Below are 15,305 nucleotides of genomic sequence, written 5' to 3' on the forward strand. Positions count from 1 at the left end.
ATCTCTGTGTCACTGCTGGACAGAGGCACAGCAAACTAATGGGTATAGTATTCTCATCCTAAAGGGTGGTGAAAGCCACACACACTCTGGCTAGGCTTATAAATGCCCTAGGGCAGATAGCCTAGTATGAACCTATGAACCTATGAACCTATGAACAATAACTATAACCCCAAACAATTCTGGAAATACATAAGCTCCCTTCTCAACCACGGCTCCAAGAACAACCCCTGCCTTGACCCAAGCATATCTGACCTTGAACTAAGCTCCAAATTGAATTCATTTTTTATTGAAGCTATCCCCAACCTGGCCAAGACCTTCCCTAATAATAATCCACCTAACCTCCATTCCTCTTCCCCTAACCACCCTATGTTTGAGCTTAAACCAGTTTCACTAATCTCATAAAAAGACTCTTATCAAAACTTAAACCTTGCTCCAATGTTCCTGATAATATTCCCTCCTCCTTCCTGAAATGCGCAGCCAACAGTATTGCAATCCCAATTAGCATCATAATCAACAGATCTATAAAGGAGTCATATGTACCCAAACTATAGTGCTCTGCTTACATTCTTCCTCTCCACAAAGGTGGCAAGAATACTGACATTTCAAACTTCCAGCCCATTGTGCTGCTCTCCCCACTCTCCAAAATCTTAGAAAAATGTATCCATCTCCAATGCATACCTTACCTAATCCAAAACCAACTCCTAACATCTGCCCAGCATGGCTTCTGCCCTGGCTATAGCACCATAACTGCTCTACTCTCCTTCTTAGAAACTGTCAACCAAGCCTGAGATTCAGGTCATTTAGTTTCCACAGTTCTACTTGACCTTTCCAAGGCTTTCAACACTGTTTCCCACAACCATCTTATCCATCATCTCTCCAACCTACATCTCGCTCTTACCACTGTGGCATGGCTCTCGCCACCTGTCTGAGAGATCTCAAGCAGTTAAATGGAAGAACACCATCTCCTCCTTTCTTCCTAACCCAGCTGGCATCCCCCATGGGTCTATCCTCGGACCTATGCTATTTAACATCTTTATAAATAACCTTCACTCTGCCATTCCTGATGCCAAAATCATTCAATATGCAGACAATTCTACAATAGTATGCTCTGCCTCCAACCTCCCTGAACTTCTGACTAAAACACAAGCTGCCTTTTCTACTACTGAAAACTGGATGCTACAAAAATCACCTGTCTCTAAATGCAAATAAATCTAAACTTCTACTTTTCTCTCCCTCCAAGACTTTCTCTTTTGACAAAAATTCATTTAAAGTCCTCAGCCATTCCAACTCTCCCATTGAAGTAGTTCCCTTTGCAAAACTTCTTGGCATTACTATAGATGAACAATTCAAGTTCGATATCCATGTCCAACAAAATATAAAGAAATCCCACCAAAAGCTAGGAATGCTTTATAGGAACAACCTCTTTCTCTCAAACACTACTAGACGTACTTTAACTACTACCTACCTCCTCCCATCCCTATTACATGGAGCTCCTCATCCAACTAACCTGACCACCACCAATACCTCTAAACTGGAAAACAGCTATAACAAAATCTCTAAATTTGCCTCCAGATCCAAATATTCCACCCATCACTGCCATACCCTTAAATCTCTAAACTAGCTGGAAATCCCAAATTATCTAGACTACTTCCAACTCACCACAGCACACAGACTTATATTTCACCCAAACAAATGTCCAGCTCTAATAGGTTCATAGGTTTATAGGTTCATAGGTTCATACTAGGCTATCTGCCCTAGGGCATTTATAACCCTAGCCAAAGTGTGTTTGGCTTTCGCCACCCATTTTAAATTAATTTTGCTATGCCCTTTTTCGAGGTTAGTATACTGTGCCTCTGTCTAACAGTGACACAGAAGTGATACCTGGGGTAAACCTACGATCTCCCATCCACTCATCAAGATTCCTCCTGAAGAGTCAATGAGGGACTCTGCCTAACCTGGACTGGGATTTTATTCCAGAGTGAAGGTAGCCTCTGGGTTATAAATCTGTCCCTCCAGCATGTCCTATTTATTTCAGTGCTGAGATTCAAGTCTCTCGAGCGCGTAGCTCGATGGGATTTGAATTTTCTAAGGTGCAGCATGTCCATTAATTCTGAGTAGGACATGGCTTTATACGTCAGGCACAGATCGTCTCTGAGCAGGCGGCATGCCACTGAGTAGAGCTGGAGTTTCTTTAACCGGGCAGCATATGGCATCTGTTTCAGCCATTTGATCCTCTTGGTGAGGTACTTTTGGGGTCTTTCCAGTTGCTGCAGGTGTCTGGTAAAGTACATCCCAAAAGGGTCATTGTACTCAATTATGAGCCTGATGAGGGATGAGTAAAGAGGCATGATGACCTCCCCTGATCTAGATGTGAATCCCTTCATGATTAGGTGGGCTATATAAAATGTTTTTCTAACCACTTTGGCCACGTGGTTGTCAAATGAGAGATTGCTATCAACTTGGGTCCCCAGGTCCCTAATTACTTCTTCTGTACTTAATGGATTGCCACCTATGTGGTAATTTGTGGGCACTTTGTTTTTGCCAAAGGGGATGACTATACACTTTTTGGCATTTAGCTTGAGGCCATTGCTCTGGCACCAGTTGTCTGTTTCTATGAGGCCCTTTTGGAGGATGCTTGTGTCAGCTGGAGAGTCGATTATGGCGCCCAGTTTGTAGTCATCTGCGAACTTGGTCAGCCATAGTCCTTCCATGTTGGCCTGTACCTACAAGAAATATATACCGAAAAAGAGAGGTCCCAGGACTGAGCCTTGTGGGATGCCTCTTGTAACTGGTTTGGAGTCTGACATGGCTCCAGCAATTCTAACCATGTGGGTTCTGCCCTTGAGCCAGTTTGCAACCCATCTAGTGACATTGGGGTTTATATTTAAGCTGGTGAGCTTATCTCTAATGCCTGAGTGGGGTACTGTATCGAAGGCTTTTGCGAGGTCCAGGTAGGCTGTGTGGACCACCTTCCCCTCATCAATGGCCTTGGTGACTGTTTCAAAGAAATCAACCAGGTTTAAGAGGCAGGATCTGCCCTTAACAAAGCCGAACTGGGTAGGATCCAGTGTCTGTAGGTCCCCAATATCTTTATTTATGAGGTCCATGATGATCATTTCAATAGCTTTGCAGACCAAGCTAGTCAGGCTTATGGGGCAATAGTTTCCAGGATCCATTGAGGCACCACCTTTGCAGAGAGGGACCACTGTTGCTGTACACCACTCTTTGGGTACATATCCTGTAGTAAGGCTGAGATTAAAGAGTAGTTTTATGTTTGGGTTTAGCTCTTCTTGGAGTTCAAGTAGGTGTTTTTTGCTTTGGAGAGGGCAGTTCTTACCTGAGCATCTGAGATGTTAGGGGGGCAGCACTCTGCTGGGATAGATATTTACCCTTTTGGTGGGGAGGGGGGGAGAGAAGTTTGCGCTGAACCTGTCAGCTAGGATGTTGGCAATGTCTGTGGGTTTGGTGTATTTTTTGTCATTTTGGACTAATTCTGAGCATATCTGGGAATTCCCACCCAGGTTCCTAACATAACTAAAGAAAGCCTTGTGATTATCCTTAGTGTCCTGTGCAATTTTTCTGTCAAAGCTGGCCTTAGACGATTTTATGAGTGCCCGTAGTTTTTTGCTAATACTGATCAAAGATGCCTTCCCTTTTTGGGATTTTGCTCTATCATGTAGTAGCTTCCTCCTTCTATTGTATAGTTTGTTTATGGCTGGGGTTCATCAGACAGGACGTCTGCCTTTGGAGGATTGGGTCTTGGTTTTATTTGGGATTGCATGATCCATGCATTCCTGAAGGTGTACATAGAATGCGTTTATAAAGGATTCTGCGGTCTGGCCCATATTTTCCACAGGCCCGGGGGCTTTGAAGTATTCCACCTCGGTTTTGAGGAGTGTGAAATTTGCTTTAGAGAAGTTTTTCACTGTGGTTTTCAGGGCAGGGGGTGGAGTTGGGATGTGAATATCCAGTGAGATTAGTTTATGGTCTGATCTTACCAATGAGGGATACACTTCTGGTCTGGAGCATAGAGTCCCCATGTTGGTGATGATCAGGTCCAGTATGTTTTCCCCTCTTGTGGGAGTGGTAACAAGTTGTTCCATAGCATTTGAGTTTATAAATTCTAGGTATCTTTGGGCTAGGGTGTTGGAGCTAGAGTAATGCTCCCAGTCTATGTTTGGGTAGTTGAAGTCACCCAATATAATGGTGTTTGGAGAGACCTTCATATTTTCCAGTGTTCTCAGGAAGGCCGAGTGGGGTTCCTGGGTTTGGGAGGGTGGTCTGTAGCAGGCTATAAACTGGAAGGCAGTTTTACCCACTGTTAGTTGCACATGGATAGCCTCTGATGCTTTGTGCTATGCCACCAACCTGGAGGTGTGGGTATCTTTGACGAATATTGATACTCCCCCTCCTTTTGTGGTTCGGTCCAAGTTTTGGGGCCAAATAGCATGGTATGAGGTATAACCTGGTAGTGCTGGGGTGCTCTCAGGAGCCTTGAACCAGGTTTCTGTTACTGCACAGATATTGATGTACTCCATGCTAAGGAGAGTTTCGAGTGCATGCATCTTGAGGTTTAGACTTCTGGCGTTGAGTAGCATTACTCTTAGTTTCTTATCCCTTGTGATACCTATGGAGGTGGGTTTGTCTTTTGAGCCTTGCCTAAAAAAGGCACTATGGGGGTAGCAAGAGCCTTTGCCAATATCCAAAAGCCCAGGGGTGACAGATGCAAGCCATCCCTAGCAAAGCATCATGGCTTGTCGAACATGTCATCCCATGCTGACAGGCATTGGATCCACTTTAAATGACACCAATACTTAAGCCAATTGTTGAAATTGATCATCTTGTCTTCATATTGTGGCAACATTCTTGGTGAGGATAAGATGCTACTCAAGGTCAGGGTCATACCGGCCTGGGCTACATGCTCAGAGAGCTCCTCTATGTCTCTTTTCATGTAGTCCAGGGAGATACATCTCAGGTCATTCACACCAGCATGGACAATGACTGAGTCATATTTGTACTTGCCTTGGAGTGACCTGAGTGCTTGTGTTATGTGGCAGATCCTAGTGCCCGACAGGCAGCTCACCGTGACCTTCTCCTTGTTCAGCCTGGTGAGCGAGACGTCAGTGTGCCTGATGATAGAGTCACCTATTACAAGTGTATCAGGTGTCTTGTTTAGCCTTAAGGGCTGTGACTGTCCGACACACTGGCTTTGTAAGCTATGTGTTGCACGTGTTTTGTTTTGGGGTAGCGGTTGCTTGGGTGTCTGCTTTGGAGGTCTCTGCTGCTTAGGCAGATTTTTATTTAGAGCCTCCGAGTATGTTTTTGTGTGTTTATGTGTTTGGTTTGCTGTTGTGTTAGGTCTATGTGAGGCTGTAATTGTAGTGAGTGTGGTTTCCTTCTCCTCTTGACTGGTTTTGTCAGTACTGAGTTGAGAGAGTTGAGAGAGCTTTGCCTACAGTATGGCTATATGGTTGCATCTCTCCCATGTATTGGAATTTGTTGGGAGGAGGAGAGGGTTGTCTGTGTACATGAGGCAGTTGTAACATTGCCTCAAGATTCCCAAATTCACCAGCTGGACCGGAGAGGAGATTGACAACTGACCTTTGGACATGCTAGAATAGCATTGGGAATTCCTTTATAATTGAAAAAAAGGGCCAATGGGGAACAAGGTACTCAAAGGGAGTTTGTGAGGGTGTAGTGCTTTTAATTTTTTAGTGCTGACTTATATAATAAACATCCTTCCCTCCTACACCCCCAATAGACCTCTTAGATCCAAAAATCAAAACCTAATCTCTATCCACAAACCAAAACAGCCTGCTGGTCAGCTTCTCCTCTCTTTCTCACTAGGTAAGAAATGGAATTCTCTCCCTTCCACACTCAGGACAATAACTAACTCAGAAAACTTTAAAACCCAGCTTTTCACTTACTTGCACTCCAAATAGAAAATGTTCCTGCTTCCACCCTGTCTAAGTCCTTCTAACTACTACCCAAAGGAATTTTTACTCCTTGCTCCTTATTCTCCCTAACACCCCAACATCTAGTTCCCTGAGCTGTCTCTAGCTCTCTGCAACTCCTTCTGAAGATTCTATATCTATCTACTTTGTAAATATTGTAAATAGCTTCTTATGTCGAATGTATGCTTTTAAATGGTTTCCTTACTTTAACATACTATATCTATCTTCCTTGTAAATATTGTAAATAACCTCTTTTGTCAAACTAATGCCTGTAAACTGTTTCCTTACTTTAATCGATTGTTTTGTATAAGTTTGCTGCACTTCAATTGTTATGATGATTTTTTTCTAAGTGAATCTCCACAGTACAGCCTTGCTGATACATCATAATTGCCTTTTGTCTATTAAGCCTGATACAGAATGTTCATTCATGTAAACTGTACTTTATTTTTTGTAACTTACATACTTTTGTATCTTAAATGTTTATGTAATAGTTGGAGCTTTTCTCCCTGGGCCTCCACTGAAAATGGGTACTCATGGGCCCAGTGGACTTCCCCGGTCACCAAACTGAAATAAATAAATAAATAAGTAATGTGTATTGACAGATATATTGGAAAAACAACAACTGTCTTCACAGTGGTCATGGTGTAGTAGTTAACTGTTATGACAATGTTGTACAGGGTCCTGGGTTCAAGATCTGCAAGGGCTGCTTAGTTTGTTGATGGGCAGAAAATGGGCTGTTGGATACAGAGTGATTAAGGCAGTTGTAAGCACATTTGCATGGAGGTAAGCACTGCTAACTTCTGGTTACAGTTTCATATACTGATTTAGCTTCTCAGTTGCTTAACCTGTGTAGGTATTGCTTACCCCTGCGTATACAGGCTTAAACTTGCTTACTGCTGCTTAAAAGTGTTTACTCCCTCTTACTCCTGTGCTAATTTCTTTAAAAGTAAAGAAAAAATGGTTGATAGGAAAGAGGTGAAAAAGGGACACAATGAGGGAAAGACAGTAGGGAAAATAGCTAGGGATGTGCAGGAATGGTGTAAGGAATGTCCATAACTGCCTATTTCTTCTACAGCAACAGCTGTGCATATTCAGTGAATTTGGGGATAGATTTGGACACTCAAACCATTGAGAGAGAGGTAAGGACAACAATAATATGTTGTGAAGCCAATTAGATCAGATTGCATGTGTCCAGTGGACACATGTGCAAAATGGACAGCTATGTATGGGGCGAGATTTTTTTTGGGGTACAGATTGCCCTTTTTTTCAGGTGAGAGTGGGATGTTGGGGAGGGATAGTAGGTATATTTGGGGAGGTTGGTTGGGTAGGTTAACAGACAAGACAAACAAGATGCATACAGGGGTGGTATATGACACATGTGTGGGGTAAACACCTTGATGGGGAGGAGTGTTGGGAAATCGGAAGCCTATGAGCACCCTAGCGGAAACAGTTGGACTGAGGTCCCCACCCATGGGCAGTCACCACTGCACCTTCAAAGCCCCGAAAGGTGGCTGCGCTGGAGGCTGAGTCAGACAGCCAGGCCGGCCCTCTAGTCACAACATGCGGCCCGCGAGCTAGCATAGCAGATCTCCAAACTGCTGGTTGAGCTCGCTAAGCACCATGACCCGGATCTGGTGATGGATGACAGGTTCTTGTCTGTGTGCCCGCTCCCAGGGGGGGTGAGCCCCATCCCCTGAGACAGTTCCACATGAAGGTGGTGCAGGACCAACAGACAAGGAGATCCCGGGTTGGGCCTCAGACGTGCTGGTGCCCAGTGCCACAGCCAGCTGAGGTGGGATAGGTGGGTCCGTTGGGACCTGCATTCTCATATGTGCTATGGTGTTTATGTTTTGTCAACATATGTGGGTTAGTAATAGTCAACACATTCCAGTATTAGGTATAACAGCATGCATTGATATTCCCATTAACCCAGACACCAGATTTGGAACAGTTGCATAGCAAACAAAACACATGCATATATGGGACCACAGTGGTAATTACAACAGCACGCAGATACATTGATGGCACCATGCTACCAATGTGGGAGTATTTCAACATAGCACATGCATAGAAACTGATTTAAATAATTATTGAACAATAGGCCATATGTCCCAACATTACAGTTAAGTCAGCACATACCAATTGAGTTGGGTATTTAGGTTATTGCTGCAGATATGGTGGAAGAGGAGATGTCAATTAACAACTAGTATATTTCTGTCCGCATTACTTTCCTAGTCAGTGCTGTTATCTGTACCTTACAAGTATTAGTACACTACTCTACTGCCTTACTTTGGACAGTGGCATGGCTGTCGACACCTATATACATGAACTGGTTTTACCTGCAGTATACACCTCTTACCTGGTATACCTGTGGAGGAATTGTTTGTTAACACTAACTGTTTCTACATATACTCCCAGATTCCAGGTTGATATTATCCACATACCTGTCCATCTCTTTTTGTAGAGACTCTGGGCATGTCTTGACCACATGCAGGTGAACTGGGACATATTTAGACTATTGCCCTCTTAAACCTTTAGTGACTTATAACACTCTTATACAGGATTTCCTAGACAGTTATATTATGTAGCACAGTGTGGGTGACAGTGATGAGTAATACCTTATTATTCAGAGCAATTGCACCAATAACAATGCCCTACAATACCAAAGTAAACAGTACCAGTACAGGGTATCAATCTTTTATTTGTAGGCACAGTGTTCATATCTGATGAACCTGTGGGAGCAATGTTTATTAGCACTACCTGAATGTTGCCACACAAATTACCAGATTCCACATTAGTATTATGCACATACGTCTCACTCCATTGCTGTACATACTCTGGTCACAGCTTGACAACATAGGGGTGTAGATGGGGCATACTTGGCTTATTACTCTCATAACATTTTGGGGAGTTGCTAGAGTGACAGTTTTTTTCTTATAGATGTGTGACGATCAGTTGTATTTCTTGTTTGCTGCCTAAACATCTGGGATAATCCCACAGTTTTCCCAGGGGGACAGGCAGCAGATATGGGCCTATTTACTGGACATTCTGTACAGTTGTGGGGTATGATTCTGTATGCAGCCTACTACAACTCCCAGGATTCGAACCATGGCTGTGTGTGCTAAAAATACAACAGTTTGCATTTCAGTTGCATGTGCTATTTGAATTTTGTTGTCTTTTTACTGTTTTCTGTCTATGTCTCTCTCAGTTGTACTATATGACCTCCTGGGATTACACCAGTCATATACAAACATTCCTACACATTTTATTTATGGTGCACAGTGTGGGTAACAGTGCTTAATACAACAGTACGATTAAGTGATTGCAAATCTAAATTATCATATGATACCAGAGTAAACACATGCAGTCCAGCAGTTAGACCTTTATTGTCAGGCTATTATGCTTTTATTTACATACAACCTATATGGGACTCTTCCTGCCATATTCTCTGGTGTATGCAGTACATGCCTTAAGCAATGCAGGTTTTATACAGGCAATTAACTTACTACTACTTTTAGATTTATTTCCTCTGACAGTACATGCAAGAGTATTACTAACCTGCTTCGCATCACAACCTCTCCAGGCAACTTCCATGGGCCTTCTTGTTCACGGTCCACTCACTTGCCGCTGTGAAGGACATAAGAGGAATATTTAGCCATACCTATCCATAATATACATGAGTTGGCAATTATTAAACAGGTAGTGGAGTGATACTTACACATGGCTGGGACCTCCCCTGTCCCACTAGCCTCTTGGATCCACTGATTCAAGAGATCCCTCTTTTGCCACGTCAGGTTGGCATAGTGATGCTTGACCTGCTCACCAGTTCTGGGTATTCCAGTGCCACTGGTGAGGTCACGTGCGAGACGGTCCCAGGCTTCTGCTTTATATTGGGAACCCTGGTACTGGCCCTGCAGCAGTCTCTGCTCATGGTTATTCACAAGGAGTCCTGCCATGATTATGGACTCCTGTATGCCCTGGAACTGCACCCAAAAGTGCACACCCTCTCCTATTCCAGACATAGTGCCTACAAGCAGAAGCTACAACCAGTTATGAGATGTATTCCCACCTGTTGGGTTTAAATAAGGCCGATTTCCCGTACTTTGCCATGATGGGATGGTTTTGAAAAGGCTAAGCTATGGGCAAACCTGCTTATCTAAGCTTGGCATTGCTTAAAGGGGTATACCAATGGGCAAATTGAGTTAGTTGGCCTACACATTGCTTACACCTAGTAAGCTGGGCTGTGCAATGTTTAGTGTTGCTTAATTTTTAATTTGTATTCTATTTGCTTTTTGGTATTGATTTATTATTCATTACATGTTATATATGTGTTTGGTATCCTTGATTTATGTTTACGTGCACTCTATGGGGTCCTTGTGTTTATTAGAGGATCTCAATCCTTTATTACAATGACACCTCACATCTGGGCTTACTGTAGTACTCCAGTTCACATATTTTTGTTATGTAGTAGGTTATACAACATAACACTGTATACAGATTCCTTTCACATGTTCAGTTTGAATTTCCTATAGTGAGGATCTGTTTGCTGATACCTCAGTCTTTTGTACTGCTGTGATGTGTTAGTGGTTAACTACCGTGACTATAGTGTACAGGGTCCTGGGTTCAGGACTTGCAAAGGCTGTTTGTTTTGTTTCTGGGCAGAACAGCAGCTGTTGCATACAGAGTGATGAAGGCACTTTTAAGCAACTGTTAGCTGGTTTGCATGGGTTTGAGCAAAGGTAAGCAATGCTAACCTCCGGTTAAATATGCTTACAGAGAGTTAGCATCAATATTGCTTAGCCCTGTGCAAATGGGATTAAACTCACTTACTACTGCTTAAATATGCTTATTCCTGCTTACTACTGCATGATATTGCTTACACTTACACTTACTAGTCTTACTCCTGCTTACCACCACTCTAATTTAGACAGTAATGTCCAATGGTTCTTTGGAAGGTGGTGGATTTGGAAACTATATGGAGTTATCATTCATTACACATTTTACCTTCCATTTGTATCGCTGATTCCTGTGTACATATACTGTATGGGGCACTTGTGATTATCTGTGGACTTTGCAACATTATGACACTGACACCTCACATCTGCATTTAATGCAGTACTCCAGTTCACAAATATATGTTATTTAGTATGTTATGCAACTACAAATATTGGCCATAAAGTGATTTGACATGGAAAATGGAATGTACTGGAGTGGGACTCGAACCGGGAATAGCTGCTCGTAAGGTGAATGCTCTTCCCATTACACTATTGCTGTACTGCTTCATTTGCATATATCTTGCTTTTTATCCTCTTGTGCCATTTAAGCTGCATTAACCATAGCTAAGTGATGCACAAACCCATGCACCTACAGTTAAATTTAATCTGTTTCATAAAAAAAAAATCTTTATATTTGTTGTTTTAACTATTGCTCTTGTACATGTGGGGGGGGTGTTGCTGGGGGTATGCGAGCACCTATGAGCGGTCTTGCTCATTCTTTTATTACTACTCTAATATTCCTCATTGCAGGGGCATGTATAATCTGAAAGCTCTGCTCTCAGACATGCCCCCTGCAGTCTTACACACTCCATGTAAAATTAGGAGCTCAGGCAGCTCGCCTTCATTAATATGCATGGCGCACTGCTGTCCTGTTCCTAAATGTCCACTTCCATATAGGACTAAACTAGTACTGTACGGAAGGATAGTGAATCCGAGGGAATGTATTGTTATAAAATGTTAAATAGTTCTTCACTCACTTCTTTGATCCATGATCTTATTCATAAAACCTAGTAAGAAGGCTGTACATTTCCAGTCACAAAGAGCCCCAGCTAGCATTACTTCAAAAATAGTTTTTAATTATTAATCAATACCAAGAAGCACATCAAAGGGCCAGTCTTAAAATATTATTCAACAACTTTTATATATATATATACTCTTTCGTTCACATCCTGGCCATCCTGCTCTTCCAATTCAGCTTCCAAATGACACTTTTTATTAACCATCTTTGTAGGATTAAACTGTCTCACTTCCACTACATTATTATCAATTAAATATCTCACTTTTTTCAATTTCACCATTACCATTCTTACAAGTGTAAATCTCTGTATGACCTCTGAGAAAAATGCCTTCACACCACTGTAAAAGTTAATTTATATTTATTTTCTGTCTTCATCATTCCTTGATCACTTCAATAAACTGTTGCCTCTACTCCGATGTAATCCCAGAAAAATTACGGTATATTAATATTGGTCAACATTTTAATGTACATCTCTTTCCTCACTGCAACAGCTGATGTAACCTTTCATCCTTCTCATTTCTTGACATAAACTGTAGAATAATTATTTACAGTTTATTATATTTTCAATTGGTGAAATATATAAGCAACTGCTATGTGCTTTTCATTTCCAATGACTTCTTAGTGGAGTCACTCAAATGTATATATTTGTTTTAACCAAGTTGAATCAATCCGCCCCTTCCTCACCCTGAGACACTCCATTCAAACTTAGCCTTTTCTGTCTTGGCCTGTCTTCTTAGGCAACCGTCCATTGATCAATATATACTACTGGCCAAACTTCTGTACTAGCTAACCACATATGTCATGTGCTTGATCAACAATATTTTATTATAGTTTCATAAGTGTATACTAGGCTTATGACTACTGGGGCCTTTATAAGTCTAGCCATGCATCCCTCAAATGAGTGAATCAAACCCTGTACTTGTAAAGTAAGCATCTTAACCATTAATCCAATTGCCAACAAAGAAGATTTGAGTCAATTACTTGAAATGTTTCAAGTCTTTTAGCATATCTAGACAGCAACTCTGTTAAGTATTTCAAGTCAGACAACATTCTTCCCAATGATTTATGAATATCCTTAATATTAAGTTTTAATAACTCCGTATCTCCATCCTCACAGTCTTCAGACCTAGCTATAGGTGCAACATTAGCCTTACTCCCTGTTTCTTCTTCCAGTATCACAACTCCTTCCTTTAGCTTAGTTTCTTTTTTCACCACCATAGTCAAAATACTTTCACATACCAGTACCATCAATTTCCTGTTGCACAAGAAACTTTGAACAATTAAAGAAATATCTATTGCAATCTTTTGACAGGGAGTGACTAGAGAAACTGTCCAAACATTTATAGCACTACAGTGTCCCTGCTACATAGTGGGTAGGTTTTTGAGGTCCCTTAAAAGATTATATTTTATTCAGAAATAGTTTCTAGAGCTAATTGCGGCTTTTAAACTATTAATAGTATCGCTAGCTGTTTTGGATTTTACTTTTGCACTGTTTCTGGAATATTGTCATGTAGGACTTAAGACAAATGGTGTCTTTAATTTTTTTAGTATTATATTAAAGCCATGATGCTTTGGATCTAGTAACCCATGGTTGAAGTATTGCCAGGTATAATGCAGCTACAATGTTTTGCTAGGATTTAAAGTGGTTTGATTACTCAGTTCAGTTTTTCTAAACAACATACATAGCTATGTTTTGATGTATGGGTTTTTATAACAGATGCACAAAATGCAGCATTAGACCCGGAAGGTCAATGCCACCACACTCAGTGTTTCTTATATGTTATCGGGGATGTAATCTGGGGTTAAAGGATGCCACAAAAAGAACACAAGTAAATTGTAACCGTTTTATTAGCAGTTCTGAGGCTGTGCTGAATCAGTATTTCAGTGTAAATCATTTGGATGAATGCAATCATTTTGGCAACTGCATTTTTTTCAGACAGTTAATATGGGCTTTCCATGTCAGAGTTAAGGATACTATGTCATCAATGATGACTTAGAAATTAATTAGATCTTTACAACTATTACCATAGTTACTCTAATTCCTAAATATTGTATAGATGATGGTTTGCTTGACAGACTGAATTTTGATTTTTAGCTGCTCTGTGAGAAAAATGTTTAAGTGAATGCATGCACTTTAGACTGATGAAACTACAGGAAATACAGTTAAAAGCATGAAGAACATCTAGTAAAATTATACTGATCTGAGTAATAAGTGCATGGCAGTATATTCACTGAAAACAGAGAGGGTTATTTATTTGGAAAGTTAAAAGATCAAATTCATATAAAGAAACATTACTTCCCAAAATAACATTATTTCTAAAGTTTCATATCAAAAGTTCCACAATTTGAGAAAATAAGAGGTGAGAGTAAGTCTACTTTTTTTGGTACTTATAAATGCTGAAAATCTGTGAGATACAAATGGACTTTTTTTTTAACAGTGGAGTAGAGATTAATACACTTATTCAGGATTATGGATGAAGCTTCTATGCAGAATTCATGCTTGTACAATTGCATTCAGAGAAGACAAAATGTCCAATTTAGTGTATCAAAAAATGTAACATATTTTGACTTATCAGGATTTGGGGATATATATATTTTTGTACCAGTTTAATGCCCTTTGAATATTGGACAGGGTTCTTAAGCAAAGTTAGCTAATACACAGGGTGGTGTGAGGCACAAACCACATACAAGTGCTCTACAGCATTCATAAACATACCCTAAATGCCTAAAGTATTGTCATTCCAGAGTACTGTCATACATTGCTGTGTACATGGATGGGTCTAGGTATGCATGTGTGCAGAAGTTATTCAAATGAAGATCCTCAGCATGGTTCACAATTCACTAATGTGTAAATTATGGAATGTACTGTGGAGTCATGGCAGGTATACGGAGGTACATGTGGACATACTGCACCAAGAAAAGTAACTTGCCCAGAAGAGCCACAAAACCATCATCATTAAAGCATGTGGCACCACATATAACAGTGGATTATGACTGGGTCTTCGATCATAACAAGTCTGTTGTGTTTTTCTCAATAGCATCCATATCAAGAACACATAACAGAGTAGCTTGTGATCAGCGAGACCTGATCATACTTTTTTGTAGTGTGTGGAGCTTTATCTGCTCCCATGTACTACAGCAGTTACAGAAAAAATATAAGAGCTGCAAGTCTATTACATCTTTAATCCTGTAACATACTTACTGCTACCCAGGCCTCTCAACTGTCCAGATGTTCACAGCATGTCCAGATGTTTTCCTCATATTATTGGTCTATTTCTCATAAAGTTTATGGTTTTCTAGCAAATTGCTGGGATGATCTGAGGGTTGAAGTAACTGAATAATGACATACATTTGAGATTCAGACTTCATGGCCTTCAGAAAATGTACATTAACAGAAACCCTGTTAGTCTAGCAACTTTCTAAGAGCAATATTTAAAATATGTCCCAATTTTTGGGCCTTTGCCCCACCCCCATTTTGTCAGGCTTTGTCCAGATTTTTTGCACTCAGAGGTTGATAGGCATGCTGCCACATAGATATTGGCCACAAGTGAAGAGTGA

Source organism: Protopterus annectens, chromosome 7.part0, assembly GCF_019279795.1.
Source record: "Protopterus annectens isolate FY-2018-M chromosome 7.part0, PAN1.0, whole genome shotgun sequence".
Taxonomy (NCBI): domain Eukaryota; kingdom Metazoa; phylum Chordata; order Ceratodontiformes; family Protopteridae; genus Protopterus; species Protopterus annectens.